Below are 18,526 nucleotides of genomic sequence, written 5' to 3'. Positions count from 1 at the left end.
GTATCAGCTGTTTGTTGATTGATCAGTCTTACGTATTACTATGGTACCAAGGCGGCGGGAATATCAGCGACACTCTCACCCATCAACTGAGCCATGGCCTTACATGTCATCGTGTCATTTCGTATTTGTATTAGTCACAATCAAATTACTTCCTTCAAAACATTTTATCATATTCATCACTTATAAAATTTCATGCATATAACATTTTTTTGAAACCAAGCATGCAACTTATTCTTTAACATTTTACAATTTTCATCAAAAAATTTCATAACCTTTCCAAATATACATTTTAACATTTGTTATTGCATTCAGGACACTGACAGGACTGCTAATGTAATTCAGGCGCGAAATGACCATTTTGCTCCTGAAACCCTAACTTGACCTTTTTACCTTTGGACCTTAAAACGACGACCCGAATCCATCCAAACTTACCATAACACTTTAAAATACACCTATAAACATTTCTTAGACGTAAACTTAAGCTTCTTGACTAAATTCGCAATTCGTTTAAAAACTTGAGCCGAAGTCCCGATTTTAACCCGAATCAACTCGAAACTTAACCAAACTTTAACTATATCTTATTAACACCTAACCAACCGTTTTTCAACCCAATTCAAGCCATTTAAGATCCTTGGAAATGCTTAGAAATCCTACTGAATTTTCGGCCCATGTCAACCAAACCCTAGCTTTAACAAACCATATGTTCCTTCAAGCCTAGTCCTTAAACGACGTGACCAGCCCCTCACTCACCATACTAGGACCTAGACCAAACCCTTTAGACCCTTCATATTCTAGCCCTACATGCCATGCACGAGAACGTGCACGGTGCGATCGAACCTTGTGTGCCGCTTGGTTGTGTGGCCAAGCCGTGCAGCTCCTCCCCTTTCCCTTGCACCAGCCACTCCTTAACCCATCTAAAACCATTATACAACCCTCTCACGACTCTTGAAAATAGCACCTAGCCGACACACTAGCCACGCCCTTCAAGAAACCAAAATTTGAAACCCTAGTTCCCTTAAACCCAAAAATCGTGCAGCCCTTCTCTTGCCTCGTTACAGCCCTGAACCATGCATCTAAGGACTCTTAAACCTATTGTAATTCGTCCTTCTAACCATAGAAACCTGGCAACCCCTTCATACCATCAAGAAACATCAAGAATCATGGACAAAATCAATTTTTTCCCATGTATATGCCATAAAAACGAAAATATAAGAAGGGACATTAGATTTTTCATTCAACAATTATATTCACACATAATATGGTATGAATGATGAGAAAAGAAGGAATAAGGCGCGTCTTTGCGTGTTTTACGCACGAAACTTGATTCTAGTCGCGAAGAACGTTAACGGAGAGACGTGGGAGCCTTGCTGCGTTTTCTTCCTCGAAGTTCATTTGAAAATCCTTCAAAATAAGTGTGTATGTGTGTGCTGATGGAGAGAAAACTAGGAGTCTAGATTGTTGTGTGTGTGTGTTTTTTGTAAGTTTAGGGCTTGAATAAAGGTCAAGTTTTGATATAAATAATTGGGTAGAAAGTTAGGCCCAATAACTTTAGTATAATAGGCCCATTAGGCTCATTATAATGTAGGTAAAATATTTCATTTAGGAAGACTTTCGAAAATATTAACCGAGCCTCCAAAAAATCCTTGTTTTCGTAAAAAATCGATTGTCAGTTTAAAATACTGACTCGACGCGTAAAAACATCTCGAAAGACACCATTTTTGAAAAGAACATATTAAATCTACCATATATTAAATAATTAAAAATAATCATTTAAAAAGTATTTTTCCTTTACACTCCTCGGTCTCCGTTCCTTAATTGCGTCTCGAGTAGCCCTTAAAATACAGTTTTATGCATTCTAATAGAAAACCATATTGTAAACATGTAAACATGTCTACCACATTTAATTAATGCAATTAAAATAACTTTATCACTCATTTTTCAATTATTTCCTAGATTTGCATGCAGTTGGATTATGTTATCGCATTTTGAACTTTACATTGGATATACCGTAATAGACAGTATTAAGGAACTTGGTTACTTGATTAGTGAGACAATGTGGTAGGCACTTACACATAATTTGAGTCTTACTGGATTGTAATCAGGGAGTAATCTTCGGTATCGGGTAATAAAGAAGTGAAATCTATTAAATCAATATAACTCGATGTTCACGAACGATTTCGTGACCAAAACCAATCAAATATGTATAAAACAATTTCGAAACAAGACATTATTATGTCATTTGAAGCAACATGCACATGTGAGAACTCAATTTATATATTTTGTATGTCAATGATCAATTACAGTGTGGATATCAGTAGTACTTGTAGAGCAACAGGATAAATGAATCTCACAACATTTACCACAAACTACAAAAAAACAACTTTTATTATGAGAGCTGATTCTGTAATAATATACTCAAGCAATATTTCACGGTTATTAGGTACTTGCAAATCATCTCACTAATTCTCCTCTCTTTCATTAAGTAATTACATGTTAACTGGGCATTTTCATGCAGAAATTAGGTACAATTGGGCTTAATTGGAGTCTTATCGAATCGTAAATGAGTACAATTTTGCATATATATAGTTTTTTAATCTTTGGATGATATGGACGTTGATTGGGTAAATCAATATTAATTGATATTCATGAGTAGTATTTTATACATTATATAGTTATATAGGATATTAATCGATGAATTCAGCACTCGTTATGTAGTATTATATCGTTCATGGTCCCTACTGAATATATATTATCATTAATTAAACTTTAGTTGGTACCATTTATGATCAATAAAGTACATTTTATAACAAAAACTAGTATTTTAAATTAAATATTAAGTATGTCGGGATATAAATTAGTATTAAATTTTGAACTAATTCAAATAAAATGTAAAAATTTCCCTTGTCTTGGAATTGGATAAGATATCACAGTCCCTTATCTTTCTGCCTGCACTACATCACAAAAAACGTTGATGACATCTGAAAAATATTTTATTCCTTTATTATTTTGCTAAATTGATATTATCATTTTAAGATTTTTGTCTTTCTAGATTATAAGATTTTGCTTAGTTTATTTCTAAATGATAAGATCTTGGTTGATCCATCTCTAGATATTATAAGATTTGTTTTTAATTTGGTTTTTATCTCTTTGATATTTTATCCTTGTTTAATAGAATTTTATTCCTAATAAACTATTGTTTTTTTCATTTTTTCTATAACTCTTTTATGGAATAGTTTTTAAGTCAAGCAATGGTTATATATATATGAAGAACTTCACGGCTGCAGTACAGGTTTTGAGGAGAGAGTTGGACTAGGGAGCTTTTCATAGAGAAGAAATTATAAGAGTCCAACATATATTTGCTCTGCAGTTTTTATGTGATCGGGTGGTCACATTATTGTGCAGCTGCTGAAGTTTTGTGTGATCGTGTGATCACTTTGTTGTGCAGAGGATCAACTGGAGGTTTTCGGAGTGCACGTAGAGGTCGACAGGAGAGTTCTTTCATAAAAGAATATAGGAGAGCCGAGCCTTTTTTATGAGAAGTTTTCGTGTGATCGGTTGATCACTTTGCAGCGCAGGAGAGCTGCTGCAGTTTTTCTCAGAACACACTCATAGTTCAATATTGAATATTTTCGTGTGAAGACTGTGTGATTGAGTCACTGCCCTTCCGTGTTGCTGATTGATGTTGATAACACTCACGAACAACACTGACACAGAGTGTTGATCAAAGATTGTTATTTTATTTGTTTTAAGCAACTTCGGTTTATGCATCTAGTTTTTATGTAGTTTATTTTGATGCATGTTAATTCCTTTGAGTGTCAAGGAATTTATTTTTGTTATACTCACTAGTATTATTTTGGTGTAAACGATTTACATAATTTTTCTAGTGAATTTTTGGCCATGAGGCATCACACAAGTATTTGTACTTGTGCATAATTTAAATCTGGTGTTTATTTATTAAAGTTTACGTGTGTGTTAATAATTAATTTCCGCTGCATGTTGTATGCTCGTGTTGACAACATCAGAGCACAACCCTAACTTCTAATACACGCAATATTTTATTTTAATTTCATGTACGTTTACGAGCAACATTTCCTTTCAAGTGGTATCAGAGCCAACGTTTGATACAATAAGTGATTGATTCTAGTTTATTGTTGTCTTTACAGGAAATTTAAAATAATTTAATGGACTTACTGTCTACAAACACTGCTGTTTTGAAGGAAAAATGCTGGCTGCAAGTCAACCCGCACGGTGTTGCAACACCGGGCTGCAACACCACTTCAAAATCATTGTGTCTCAATGCTAAATCTCACAGTGACTCTAGTAATCATGCAATCCAGGATACTGATTCTGATGAACTCACCCTTGAAGGTGTGCATGCTATGTATGAAGAGTTACATAAGATTGGATCAAAAGAAATGAAACAAATTATGTGCTCTCAAAGAAAAATACTGAGTTAAAGAGTAGTTTGTCTCGACTGGAAGTATTGTTGAGTATGAAGGACCTCGAACTGTGCAAAGTCAAGGATGATCTTGAGAAAGCCTCAAAGACTCTTGCTAAATTCAGCTCAAGTTCATCAAAACTTGGCTCAATACCAACTATGGGAAAGGATAGCAGAACTGGTTTTGGATATGTTGAAAGCGCACATGAACATGGTAAAAATTCCAATTCTGAATCAAAATCAACCCTGTTCGTAAAGGCAAGTGAAGACTGCTCTGTCCCCTTAATAGTGAACCCTCCTATGAAGTATCTGCCAATCTCAAAGCAAGCCTCGGAACAAAAGCTGAAACACAACAAAGCTTCTTCCTCTCCTTTGAAAGTTGACCCGTTAGTGAAGATGTCTGGAATCAAGATGCCAGTGTCAACTTCTAAACCAAAGCAAAGAAAGCGACTATGTCATAAGCCTGGGCACATCAAATCCTTCTTCTACACACTAAGAAATGACTACTGAATTGGCAATCAAATCTGGTGTTGCATAACACCAAGCACAATGCCAGAAACAAATTTCATCAACGAGGAAAATATGGGTACCCAAAACTGTTATTCTATGCAATGTCATTTATACTTCTTTAAAAACTAACATTGCATGTACGTGGTACGTTGATAGTGGGTGCTCACGCCACATGATCGGATCTAAAGAATACCTCACAGATTATGTTAAAGTAAAAAGTGGGCGTGTAACCTTTGGTGGTGGTGCTAAAGGAAGATTGTAGACAAAGAAACCTTGAATATTGACGGGCTTCCTGAACTCCATAATTTTCTACACGTTGAAGGACTTAACTCCAACCTAATAAGCATAAGTCAACTCTGTGATGATAATTTACATGTTAAGTTCAATAAAAATAACTGTGAAGTTTTTAATGATGTCAATATTTGTGTAATGTCAGGTACTCGATCTGCTGACAATTGCTATCAATTGGGAGAAGGTGATGGTTTCCGAAGTGCCAAGGTGAGTGATTTAGACCTATGGCATCAAAAACCGGGACATGTTAGCTTCAAGACCTTGAAGAATCTATGTAAGTTTGATGCTGTGAGAGGTATGCCAAATTTGAGTTCAGGTAATGCTTATGTATGTGGACCGTGTCAGAAAGGTAAACAAAACCGTGTTGCGCACCCGGTGTTGCAACACTTTGGGACAACACGGTGCCTTGAACTCTTGCACATGGATCAAATGGGTCCGATGGATGTTGATAGCTTGGTTGGTAAGAAATATTCGTTTGTTTGTGTGGATGATTTTTCGCATTTTACTTGGGTAAGTTTTCTTACAGAAAAATATGATACATTTGATGCTTTTAAGAAATTGCATGCTAGAATAACAAATCTGTATGACATGAGGGTGGTCAAAATAAGAACAGATCATGGTAAAGAGTTCGAAAATTCTCATTTTATTTCTTTGTGTGATAAGAAAGGTATCACTCATGAATATTCATCTCCGAAGACCCCTCAACAAAACGGCATAGCTGAAAGAAAAATTGAACCCTCTAAGAAATGGCTTGGGTCATGCTTAGTTCCAAGAATGTGTCAAAACGTTTTTGGGCCGAAGCCTTAAATACAGCATGTCACATTTCCAACCATGTATATTTAAGGAGTGGTTCTACAATGACCTCATATGAGATTATCGTGGGAAGAAGACCCAACCTTAAATATTTTCATATTTTTGGATGTGTAGGTTATGTGTTGAATGATAGAGATCTAGCTAAATTTGATTCCAAAAGTGATAAATGTATGTTTCTTGGATACTCTACTAATAGACGTGCTTATCGTGTATTTAATCTAAGAACCAGGACTACAATGGAATCAATTAACGTTGTGTTTGATGATCTTGCAGATCTGGAAGTTAAAACACTGGAGGATGATATAGAAAGAATTGCTGGATATATGTGAGCCACTGACCAGAAACAGTGTTGAGTCTGGTGTTGAGACCAGTGTGGCAACTCCAAGCACAACACCGCCTCTGAACCGAACAGAAACTGCGGATAATGATAACGATGATGATGATGATATGGTGATCAATTGTGAAAAGATATTCCCAGCAATATTCAGAAAAATCACCCATCATCACAAATCATTGGTGAAGTACATGATGATGTGCAAACAAGAAAGAAAGAAAAGGTGGACTACCGCAAAATGATTGGTTTAATCTGCATGAGCTCCGAGTACTCCCAAGTAAGTCACTCATGTTTTGTGTCTCACATTGAACCTAAGACCATTAATGATGCACTAAAAGACGAATTTTGGGTCAATTCAATGCATGAAGAACTTCAACAATTTGTGTGCAATGGTGTATGAGATTTAGTGCCTAGACCTTTAAATACCAATGTTATTTGAACAAAATGGATTTTCAAGAACAAAACGGATGAATTTGGTAACATTGTTCGAAACAAGGCTCGGTTGGTAGCTCAAGGGTATACGCAGGTTGAGGGGGTGGATTTTGATGAAACCTTTGCTCATGTAGCCTGAATTGAGTCAATCTGACTATTGCTTGCCATATCATGCCATATGCACATCAAGTTGTATCAAATGGATGTTAAAAGTGCCTTTTTAAATGGAATTTTGAATGAGGAAGCATATGTAAGTCAACCAAAAGGATTTGAAGATCCACATCATATGGACCATGTCTACAAGCTGAAGAAGGCTCTGTATGGATTGAAACAGGCTCCACGAGCATGGTATGGTAGGTTGGCTGATTATTTGATCAACTTGGGCTTTAAACGAGGTGAGGTTGATAAAACTCTCTTTTTTCAAAAATTGAAGCATGATATTCTGATTTGTCAAGTTCATGTAAATGATATTATCTTCGGTTCTTCATCACAAAAACTTGTTGATAACTTTGTTGAGTGCATGTCTTCAAAAATTGAAATGAGCATGGTAGGAGACTTGAATTTCTTCCTTGGATTGCAAGTTAAACAATTGCATGATGGTATATTTCTATGTCAATCCAAGTATGCTAAGAATCTGGTTAAAAAGTTCAAATGATAATTCTAAGCATATGAAAACTACCATGGGGTCAAGCGAAAAAATGTCTAAAGATGATGTTGCCGACGGTGTTGACAACACCATGTACCGCAGTATCATTGGTAGCCTTTTGTACTTAACTGCTACTCGCCCCGTATATCATGTTCAGCGTGTGTTTGTGTGCTAGGTACCAAAAAAATCCAAAAATATCACACCTGAAAGCTGTGAACATATACTTAGATACATTGCAGGTACACTAGAATTAGGATTGTGGTAGTACACACAAGAGACAAACACAAATTTTGTAGGTTTTTCTGATGTTGACTGGGCCGGAGAGCTAGATGATAGGAAGAGCACATTGGGTGGGTTTTTTTACCTAGGGAATAACCTTGTGTCTTGGTATAGTAAAAAGCAAAATTGTGTGTCCTTGTCCACAGCTGAGTCTGAGTATGTAGCAGCTGCTAGTTGTTGCTCACAACTGGTTTAGATGAATCAAATGATCGAGGATTATGGTTTTCACAGTAACATAATGATGGTATATTGTGACAACTCAAGTGCTATAGACATTTCTAAAAATAATGTTCAACACTCTCTGTAGAGCCCAAAAATCAGTACACGTAAAACCCATGCATTTATTTAATTGTTAAATAATTTATTTAAATTTAAAATGATTTTTAATGATGAACGACCTGTTTAAATTGCATTATTTTAAATTATGTATGCTTATGTGATGCACATTAAAATGTTTTCTCGAGTTTCAGGCGATTATTCGATGCGGTACCGAGGAATAGAGATCAGTGACGATTTTGGTAATTTTAAAATGTGGTATTTTATTTTAAGTTGAGTTTGGGGCATTTTAAATAAATTATTATGTTTTTAGCATTTTTCGAGTCTAATTGATTTATTTAGTGAGTTTAGAATTTTAAAACTTTTAAAGTTGGCTTTGTGCAATTTATTTTGTTAGAAATGAGAATTTAATAAAATTAGTGTGTATTTTTTTTCAATTAAGGGAATTGTTAAGTTAGTGCTTGATTAACTTTTATTTAGTGGTTAATTTTTAATTAAGCAAATCAATTCCCTAAATTACTCTAAAACACACACACACACCCCTACGCACACACTCACACGTAAAAACACACAACACACACCTACACATTTTATTTTTCAAATTTTTGAGAGACAAAAACCTAGGGTTCTTGAGAGAAAAGCAGCCGCCCCTTTCCTTTGATTTTCCAACAAGTTTTCGGTGATTGTTATTGCAAGAAAATTGCTCCACGATCGTCCCGGATCAAGCCTCGCACCGTCTCCGCTTCAGTATCACCGTATCATAAGTTTTTCACATCAAAAGACATGTATATTCTGTTTTTCCTGCGTCGATCTTGTCATAGTACAAATTTTATTGTGTTTTGTTGGAAATAATGTGAATGTTATGTAGTAGTTTGAGCAGAAAATTTATTGGATGTGTTTTGAAGAAATTTTTAGATCTGAAATTTCAAACCCTACTGTACTTTGAATTACTGAGATTTTTCGGTCGTGATTTTGAGAAGAATTTCAACATTAAAATCGTAGAAATTTTTGATACCTTCGATTTGATATAAAATTCTAAATATTTGGATAAAAATTGAGTGAGTTATGGTGATTTTTGTGGGACTGCTCAAACTGCGTTTTCTGAAAATATGTTATTGATGTGTTCTTGAAGTTTATTTGTTGCAGGCTTCGTTGGGAACTGTCGGGTGATCACTGCTGTGTTTAAGTATATGGAGTATGAGTTTGGGATGAGTTTTGATGCTTCGTTTCGTGTCGATAGTCGTTGGTTGCATTAGAAATCATAGGAAACAATTGGTGTCAAAATTTGAGTTTACGGATTTGTTGCTTGTTTTGTGTGCGTCATCGTTTGGGACGTTTTGTGGAGTCGAATCAGTGACATAGCGTCCTAGGATGAGTCTCGAGGCGTTGGTCATTGTCTGTGTAATCGAAATTGGAGAGTATAAGTTTCTGAGTCGCGGAGTCCAGTTTGCTCGGCGCCCGAGCTATAACTTTTTACCGCCCGAGCGCTACTCTTTCTGTCCGAATGTTCTTTCCAGTAGACCTAGCGCTCGAGCGGTAAAGTTTTACCACCCGAGCGCGGCCCCATCTGTTAGAGTGTTTGGTTTCTTTCTTCTTTTCAAGTACAATAGTGAGTTCATGTCTTTTATTTTGGGAAATGTTCACACATCATTTTAGAGATTGTTCGGGTTTCGATGTCATGGGTTAGTACGATGATTTAACGAGGTCAAGTCCAGAGTGATCTAGAATGTCATAAGCTATTTTTGTACTTCGGGGTTGAGTACGAGTAGTACGTCTAAGTATGAAAGCTAAGCACTTGAGAATGTGTTAGTATGTGCAGCAGTGACCCCAAGCGAGATCCAACGAATCCCTCAACGTCAAGTAAGTAAGTATGTTCGACGTTCAAAGAAAATACTTTTAAGTTTTTGAGGTATGCTAAATGTCTTGTGACCAAATTTATGTATGTGATTGGAAAACGGTAAAGCATGACCAGGGACCAATCCACCCCGTTAAATCATGAACGGGTTTAGATCAGGATTGGAAAGCGATAAAGCATGACCAGTGACCAATCCACCCGTTAAAGCATGAACGGGGATCTCATGTATGTGGCAGTGGATCTTCCCTGTCAGTCCAGTACTGTGGTTTAGTCTGATCAGGCGAATTTATGTATGGGTCACTTTCTTTGAAACATGCCTCTACGCAAAATGATGAAGCTATGTATGTTCAAGTATGTACAAGTATGCAAGCATGTTTAAGAAAAATTTCACGTTATGGCACGTTTATGTAATGTATGTAAGATCAAGCTTTTACACGCAAGTTAAGGTTCAAGTATGTATGTTCTATTTTAAAGTTTCATGTGATTTTATTATGTATTACTTGCTACTTCAATTTTATAAGTGTTGAGTCTTTAGACTCACTAGACTTGATCGATGCAGGTGAGGATGCATTTGAGGAGACGAGGGGTGAGGACCAGTGAGCTGGCTTTGACTGAGCAGGAGGCTAGACCCGAGGACCGCCCAATTTTTAAGAGTTTATGAAATGTTCAAAATACTCTGATTTATGTTACTGATTATGAGATTTTAAACAAGTACTTTTGGCAAACTTTATTTTTGAGATCTTTGGTTGCAACTATGTTGAGATGAACAGTTGTTTTCTCGAATTTTGAAGGTTCACGATCTATTTTAAGAAAATTTTTAATTTTTCCGCAAATTTTAAGTAGTTAAAAATACGGTACGTTACAGTTGGTATAAGAGCCGACCTATCTTAGTACGGTGTGGTTCGGGGACGAACCAAGTGGAAGCTGGTGGGCATGTGAGGTCCGGGGCCGAAGAGGGCGGGGGGTGATCGCCGGTGCCATGAGGTTGCACGGACAATAAGCGGCTCCTGGCAGGCTTCTAGGTGGAGGGAACATGAATGAACCGATCCGATACCGGAATGAGAGGGATTCCGAGACTGTTCAATGTAATGGACTGTACAGTTGAAGAGGGCTTAAAAGATTTGATATGTACTACTCATATCACGAAGGTGCATCTTCTTTTCGGTAACTCATCACATAAGAACTCCAAAGTTAAGCGTGCTTGACTTGAGGCAATTGGTGACCTCCTGGGAAGTTTCCTAGGGTGCGTGTGAGTGAGGACATAAGCACGCTGGAAAGACTCGTCTTGGTACAGTGAGGAAAGTCGTCGAATCTAGGGCGTTACACTCTCGAACAAAACATATAGACATAAGACATCACTTTATTCGAGATTTGGTTGAAAAAAGCATAATTCGACTGAAATTTGTTAGGACTGATAATCAACTGGCTGATATATTCACGAAACCTTTGGAATTTGAGATATTTTCCAATCTTCAGAAGTCTCTCAGCATGTGCGTACAATAATCACACACACATGTTGTCATTGGTGTTGCCAACACCGATGACAACACCATTTTTGCATGTCTATTTTTAGGATGCTAGGCCTACTGCATAATCATAACCATCCTATTTATTTGTGTAAAGTCTGAACAGTTAAAGCAATTTCTGAAAGGTACTCTCTGAGTGTTCATACTTCCAATCAAATTTTGAGGAGTAAATTATGCTCAATCCAAGGCATCGAGTAGTTGAGGATATTCATGGAGATCCTGATCTTGTCTAATGTGAAAAAGTGATTTGAAAAATGCGAGCATAAGAAGAAAAACATAAAAGAGGTAAATAATAAAAAAATTTGTTTAGAAGAAAATGGAAAAAGTTACCTAGAGGAGTCCATTGAAGACCGTTCTTCTAGTGTGGGAGCTATCACTTCTAAGTAAAAATAGTAATGGAAAAAGCTACTTAGGAGAGTCCATTGAAGACCGTTCTTCTAGTGTGGGAGCTACCATTCCTGAATCAAAAAAAAAATTTTATGGAAGTTTGAATAAAACTCAGTGGTGTTGCCAGGAAGTGTTGCCAACACCAAGTTCTGACACAACACAATTTATACCTGACATGGAGGCATATTTAGGACATGCATATTGATTTTTGTTTCGTGAATTCATCATGTGCAGTGACATATCAATGTTGACCTATGACAGTTGATGAAGACCTTAATTACCCAGATTTTGAATTTATATGACTACTTGTGTCATTGGGTTATAATCGACATGGGTTTTCATTGGATATTCTTCTGAAATAGTCGTAACATGAGGTTGAATCAATTTTACGATTGAATGAGGATGTTACGTGAAACTGAAAATCAAGTCTACAATTTATTACCATTACTCTGCGGATTTTTCAGAGCTGAAAGATTGAATCGGTGTATTTTTCTGTTTTTGTAAGCGTAAATATGTTTTGTTGTCGTTAAATGCTTGATAATTACTCTTGCTTGTTCTCATTTACCCTCACAATCTTTCCTTGCTCTCGTGATTTCTTTGTGGGTTTTTGTGCGTAACTCCTGATATACCTTTATAATTTTCTCTCACATTTTACAGGTGGCTGAAGATACTGCCGATATTGAGTTCGATGTTGTCAACACCACTGACAACATTGACTCTTTTGATTATGATGTGAGTCATTTTGTCTCCACCAAGTTCTACACTGAAGCTGCCTTAGTCCTATGGCTTCTCTATGTGAATAGAGAATTTATTGAAAAAAAGAACATTGACATGGAGGTGTATGACCAACAAAATTTGATGACTTAAGTTCTTCAAAGATCAGGGACTATTTGCTATGATTTTCAAGTTCTCCCCGACTGTCATCAATGAATTCTACAATACGCTCGCGGATGAAGAAAATGAAATCACGAAAGACATTAATGCTATCACTGATGTACTCCTCTTTCTTCCCTGATCTTTGGAATACTGTAGTTATAGGGGTTTCTCAAAGAAGTTGACGAGACTCTTTTTTATGTGAGTGAAACCCTCAAGATCGCTTCGCCTTATTTTAATGGTAACAGGAAACTGGACCTACCTTGGTCAGCTACTGGTGTTTTCACTGGTGTTGGCAACACGACGTCCTCATCCACTTCCACTCCCGATATATTTGTCATGCTCTATGCTTCTCACTTAAAGGCCCAAATTGAGTTTGATCTACAGCAGATTCAAAAGGCCAAAGAACCCATTGCTTACTAAGAAGAACATGTGGCTGAGTAGATGGTGCTTTTGGAAGTTGGCTTACATTCTGGTTAAAAAAGGGGGAGTAGGAGAACCAAAAATGACATATGATATGGATGGTGCTATTGATGGTGCTGAAGCATCTCGAGTTGCTGAGACTGATGAGCTTACAGACACAGAAGAAGATAAAGGATGAATACTTATGCTCTGTCTGTAATGCTATTTTTGGGTTGCTCTTATATCTGTTTGCATGATTATTGAAATTTTCTTTCATATGTCTTCTTATGTTTTCAGGTGTTCTAACGATGGTGTTGACAATACTGTCAACAACACCAGTGCTCTAACATGTTTAATTCAGGGGACATGAACTTTGACTTAGGGGGAGATACACTCTAATGCAGGGGGAGCTTAACTGAACTTAACAGAATGCACAAATGACCAAAATTATCATTTTTGGATGTTTTGTCCAGAAAGCCAAAAAAGGGGAGATTAAAAAGAATATTTTATTCATTTATTATTTTGCTGAATTTCCGGCGAGTTTTGGTATTTTGATGATATCTCTCAACTGGATTATCCAAATGACAATCTGCCAATTGGACTGATTAGAAAACTCAATTTGGAACAAGTCGTATTTCATGTCAGTTGGGCAAAATCGAACGTTATCATGGTCTAACTGATCGCTCAATTACCGAACTGATCACACGAAAACAGCAATCAGTTGAGTTTGAGCAGCTGCGGATATTTTGGTCATATCTCTCAGCTCGGTTATCAAAATGAAGCGATTCAATATGCGTTGGAAAGATAAGACGATGATCTACAAATCATCTTCATAAGTCAAAGTCTGAATCAAAGCTTAAGATGCTGATAAATAACGATGAAGTTACTGGTTCTGCACAAACTGAAATCAGCTAGGCTGATTTCAGCACACCAGCTGAAACTGAACCAACTGAACCATCTGCTGACCAGTTGACCAACCAACTGAACTGAACCAGCTGCTGACCAACTGAAACTGAACCAGACCAGCTGAAGACCAGTTGAACCAGACCAGCTGAACTGAACCAGCTGAAACTGAACCAGACCAGCTGAAGACCAGTTGAACCAGTCCAACTGAACCAGTTGAACTGAACCAGACCAACTGAACCAGTTGAACTGATTGACCAGTTGACCAGAGTTGACCAGTCGAGAAAATATCCAGCAAGACGAATTTGACCGTTGCAATTCCAGAAACAGTACAGAAACTTTCCAACGGTCATATTCTTGTGTCTAACGTATATATCAGTGTTGGAGCCTATAAATACAACATATTGAAGATCAAACAACAGCTTTTGAAGTGGATTCAAAGCATGGGCAGTTAGCATGAAGATATCAGCTAGTTGAGAGCACAAGCTCTTGTGTGAGGATACATTTGAGATATACACTGTAAATGATAAATTCCTCACACACAATCACTCACACATATACAAGAGAGTTGAACTTCAAAGATTAGTTGAGTGAGTCTTGCACAAAGACAATAAACTTCTGTATGTAGTCTTTGCATATGAGACATTAAACAATATGCTGATTGTGAGGTGCTGCCTACAATCTTGAGTGCTAGGAGTTCTAGTTGGGTGCTGCCCTTCCGGATCGGGTTTGTACAAAGAGTTGTATGAATCAAAGTCTTCTAGTGGATCCTTCCCAAGGGGAAGAAGGGGTGACGTAGGAGTGTTTGAAATCTCCGAACATCCATAAACAAATTCGTGTCTATTTGTTTATTGCATTTACTCATCATTTTCATAGTTTTAAAGAAGCATTATTGAAGCATTTTATGTGTTCTTCAAATACCAAAATGTTGCATATCAAGTGTTTGATAAAATGCTTCAACTGAATATTTTTACTCATTCAATTTGCATATATTTTAAATGGTTAACAAAATATTTAATCGGTTTCTACGAAGGATTATTTCGAGTATCTTCCGCTTGGTTTTTAACCAAACTCGATTTAATTAATTGGTGTTCAATATTTCAAGAACCGAGCTATTGTAGCTCCACGATGCTCCCCCCAATCGATCCCAACAATTGGTATCAGAGCGGGTTGTTCTTGAAAGAACATTGAAACTGATTTTGATGTTTAAAATTCGAAAATTTCAGATTTTTTACACATATATATGCAAAACTAAATTTTCGCGCAGCTTGCAGCGACCGTAGGAAAAATGGCATATCTCCTTGCTTGAGTGTCCAAATGACAAACCGTTTTTTGCGTTGCAAACTAGACTCATAGAGGTTTACAACGGTATAAAATTTGCAGCCTAATTATGCACGAGAAAATACAGTTTATTCGTTGAAGGCAGAGCATATGTGCTGTAGCAGAAAATGAGCCATGGAGAAAATTGGTTAGTTATCCTTCTTCTTTTATAATTTTCAAAATTTCAAAAATATAGGGGGAGAACTCATTGTAATTTTAATGGAGTTATTATTTTTAAATATTGAGGGGGAGAAAATTTTGTTTAAAATGTTTTGAAAATATGACTTTTTGATTCACACAAAAAGGGGGAGAAATATGTTAGTTGAGTTGATTGTTTATCCAAGTTTTGTGATCATCAAAAAGGGGGAGATTGTTGGAACTTTTCAAGTTCGCAATCTTGATTTTGATGTTAACAAAACTTGTTATTGTGTTTCTAACATATTTACTCAAGTGTGAAGTTGCAAACACAAGAAGCAAGCTGAAACTGAATTTTGCACAAACTGAATTTATGGCGAGCTTTGGTATTTTGATGATATCTCTCAACTGAATTATCCAAATGACAATCTGCCAACTGGACTGATTAGAAAACTCAATTTGGAACAAGTCGTATTTCATGTCAGTTGGGCAAAATCGGATGTTATCATGGTCTAACTGATCGCTCAATTACCAAACTGATCACACGAAAACAGCAATCAGTTGAGTTTGAGCAGCTGCGGTAGTTTGGTCATATCTCTCAGCTCGGTTATCGAAATGAAGCGAATCACTATGCGTTGGAAAGATAAGACGATGATCTACAAATCATCCTGAGAAGTCAAAGTCTGAATCAAAGCTTAAGATGCTGATAAATGACGATGAAGTTACTTGTTCTGTACAAACTGAAATCAGCTAGGCTGATTTCAGCACACCAGCTGAAACTGAACCAACTGAACCAACAGCTGACCAGCTGACCAACCAACTGAACTGAACCAGGTGCTGACCAACTGAAACTGAACCAGACCAGCTGAAGACCAGTTGAACCAGCTAGGCTGATTTCCGTGTTGCTTATTGGTGTTGACAACACTCACGAACAACACTTACGCAGAGTGTTGATCAAAAAGTGTTCTTTTATTTGTTTTAAGCAACTTCGGTTTATGCATCTAGTTTTTATGTGGTTTATTTTGATGCATGTTAATTTCTTTGAGTGTCAAGGAATTTAGTTTTGTTATACTCACTAGTATTATTTTGGTGTAAACGATTTACATAATTTTTCTAGTGAATTTTTGGCCGTGAGGCATCGCACAAGTATTCGTACTTGTGCATAATTTAAATCTTGTGTTTATTTATTAAAGTTTACGTGTGTGTTAATAATCAATTTGCGCTGCATGTTGTGTGCTCGTGTTGACAACATCAGAGCACAACACTAACTTCTGATACACGCAATATTTTATTTTAATTTCATATACGTTTAAGAGCAACATTTCCTTTCAACATCAACTTTCATCTGGGTTTACTTTCAAGTAAATGAACAAAGGCAAGTTTACACTGTTACTCAATAGCTTTTTCAGATATTTTTTTGGCTCTTCGGAAGAATGAAAAACACATAAATGCCAATGTGGGGAAGGGAAAATGACACTCTGGAAAGCTGGGATATGTTTTACACATCCAGGATCTTACTACTACATTAATATGTCCTGCAGATCTCCATCATTCAAATCGTTTTATTTGGTATGAAGATTACAAAGTGGAAACAATAGAAACACCTTCAGAATGTAGGGGTGGTATTCACACGAAACAAAATCTTGACATCATAGTAATTGAGCAATCATCAGCTTTTTCACACCGCAAATCCGCTCAACCTACTGTTTATATATAGTGATACCCCCATAAGGGTGCGGGTCATCATTAACCCAATTTGCTATTTGGATAGCCCAGGTTAGAGCCAATATGCTGGTCATTTTCCCGAGGACCCGGACAGATCTCCTCTTCCCGGGCTGTTTTCTCCTCTTCCCGAGCAGTCATCATAGTCCGGGCTCTCATACAATTACCCGGGTAACCTATTACCCGAGCCACCTCGAAACTTGCACCATACTCGAGTGTGATTGGTACAGGCAGTCTAATCTGTCAGAACAACTTGGGCTTGGAGTGTCCTAGAAGTCATCAGAAGCTACAAGTATGGGCAGCCGACTTGCCATACTTAGTAGGTGGCACAAGAATCGAGGTACCTACCCCATTTTCTACTATAAATAGCAGGTATTAATGTCATTTAATGATTCTGAAATCTTTGAACTCTAAAGCACTTACATATTTTCTCTCAAAATATTGCTTGTGTTCATCTGAAAACCTGCTGACTTTAGCATCGGAGTGGCCACGTCGGACACCCCTCCGGCGCCCATTCAAGAGTTCTTTTCATTGTTTGCAGGTGCTATCCCAGTCATTATCTTCACTCAAAATTCCCAAAAACTATAAATTGTTGATTTGATCCGTTGGAGCTCATAACCCGGCTCACCCATTTCAGCGAGATCACATCATATAGCATGATCACTCACTTAAAAAAAAAAAGAACTTGACAACCTATCAGTCGGCATGCAAGTTTTATTTGCACGTGTTTCTTTTTTATATATGACTCTTTTTTTGTATTGATAATTCGTTGATGCATTAAAGTGTAATAACCAATGAATATTGTAACTTTAATAATCCCTTTACTATATCTGATGAACTTAAGAATTAAAAATGTTTATGTTTCATGCACTTTGATTTCTGATGGAATTTTGCAAAAGTTTTGGTGTTTGGATAATTGTTTACATGGAAAAAATTGGACATGGAGTTTCATTGTGATTTCTCATGGTTTTGTTTACATAGAATTTTGTTACCCGTGTTTAAATATTGTACACAATTCATAAAAATCAATCAATGTCAATACAGACAAAAGTCTCCTACATCGATGAGAAGGGATCTTCTTAGACCTTCTATGCCCTAGTTTACTACGCACCGTAGGAGAATAAATTGTATTCCCTTCATCGATATAACCTTCATACATGTCAAATGTTGCAATTTTTAGAGTAGGTGTCTACTAAGTCAACTTGTAGATTGAACTTTATTGACTCTTATGTAATGAAAAAAATTATTTTAATAATTTTTTGTTTAATATATTATAGTATTTATTTTATCTGTATATTCATGCAAGATGCATAGATAAAGATCTTAAATATACTAGGTATAATGAGGTCGTACAAGTCATGGAGATCGTGAAACTCATTTAAAA

Source organism: Primulina tabacum, chromosome 9, assembly GCF_025594145.1.
Source record: "Primulina tabacum isolate GXHZ01 chromosome 9, ASM2559414v2, whole genome shotgun sequence".
NCBI classification, from domain to species: Eukaryota; Viridiplantae; Streptophyta; class Magnoliopsida; order Lamiales; family Gesneriaceae; genus Primulina; species Primulina tabacum.
Note: the sequence above shows the minus strand (reverse complement) of the source record.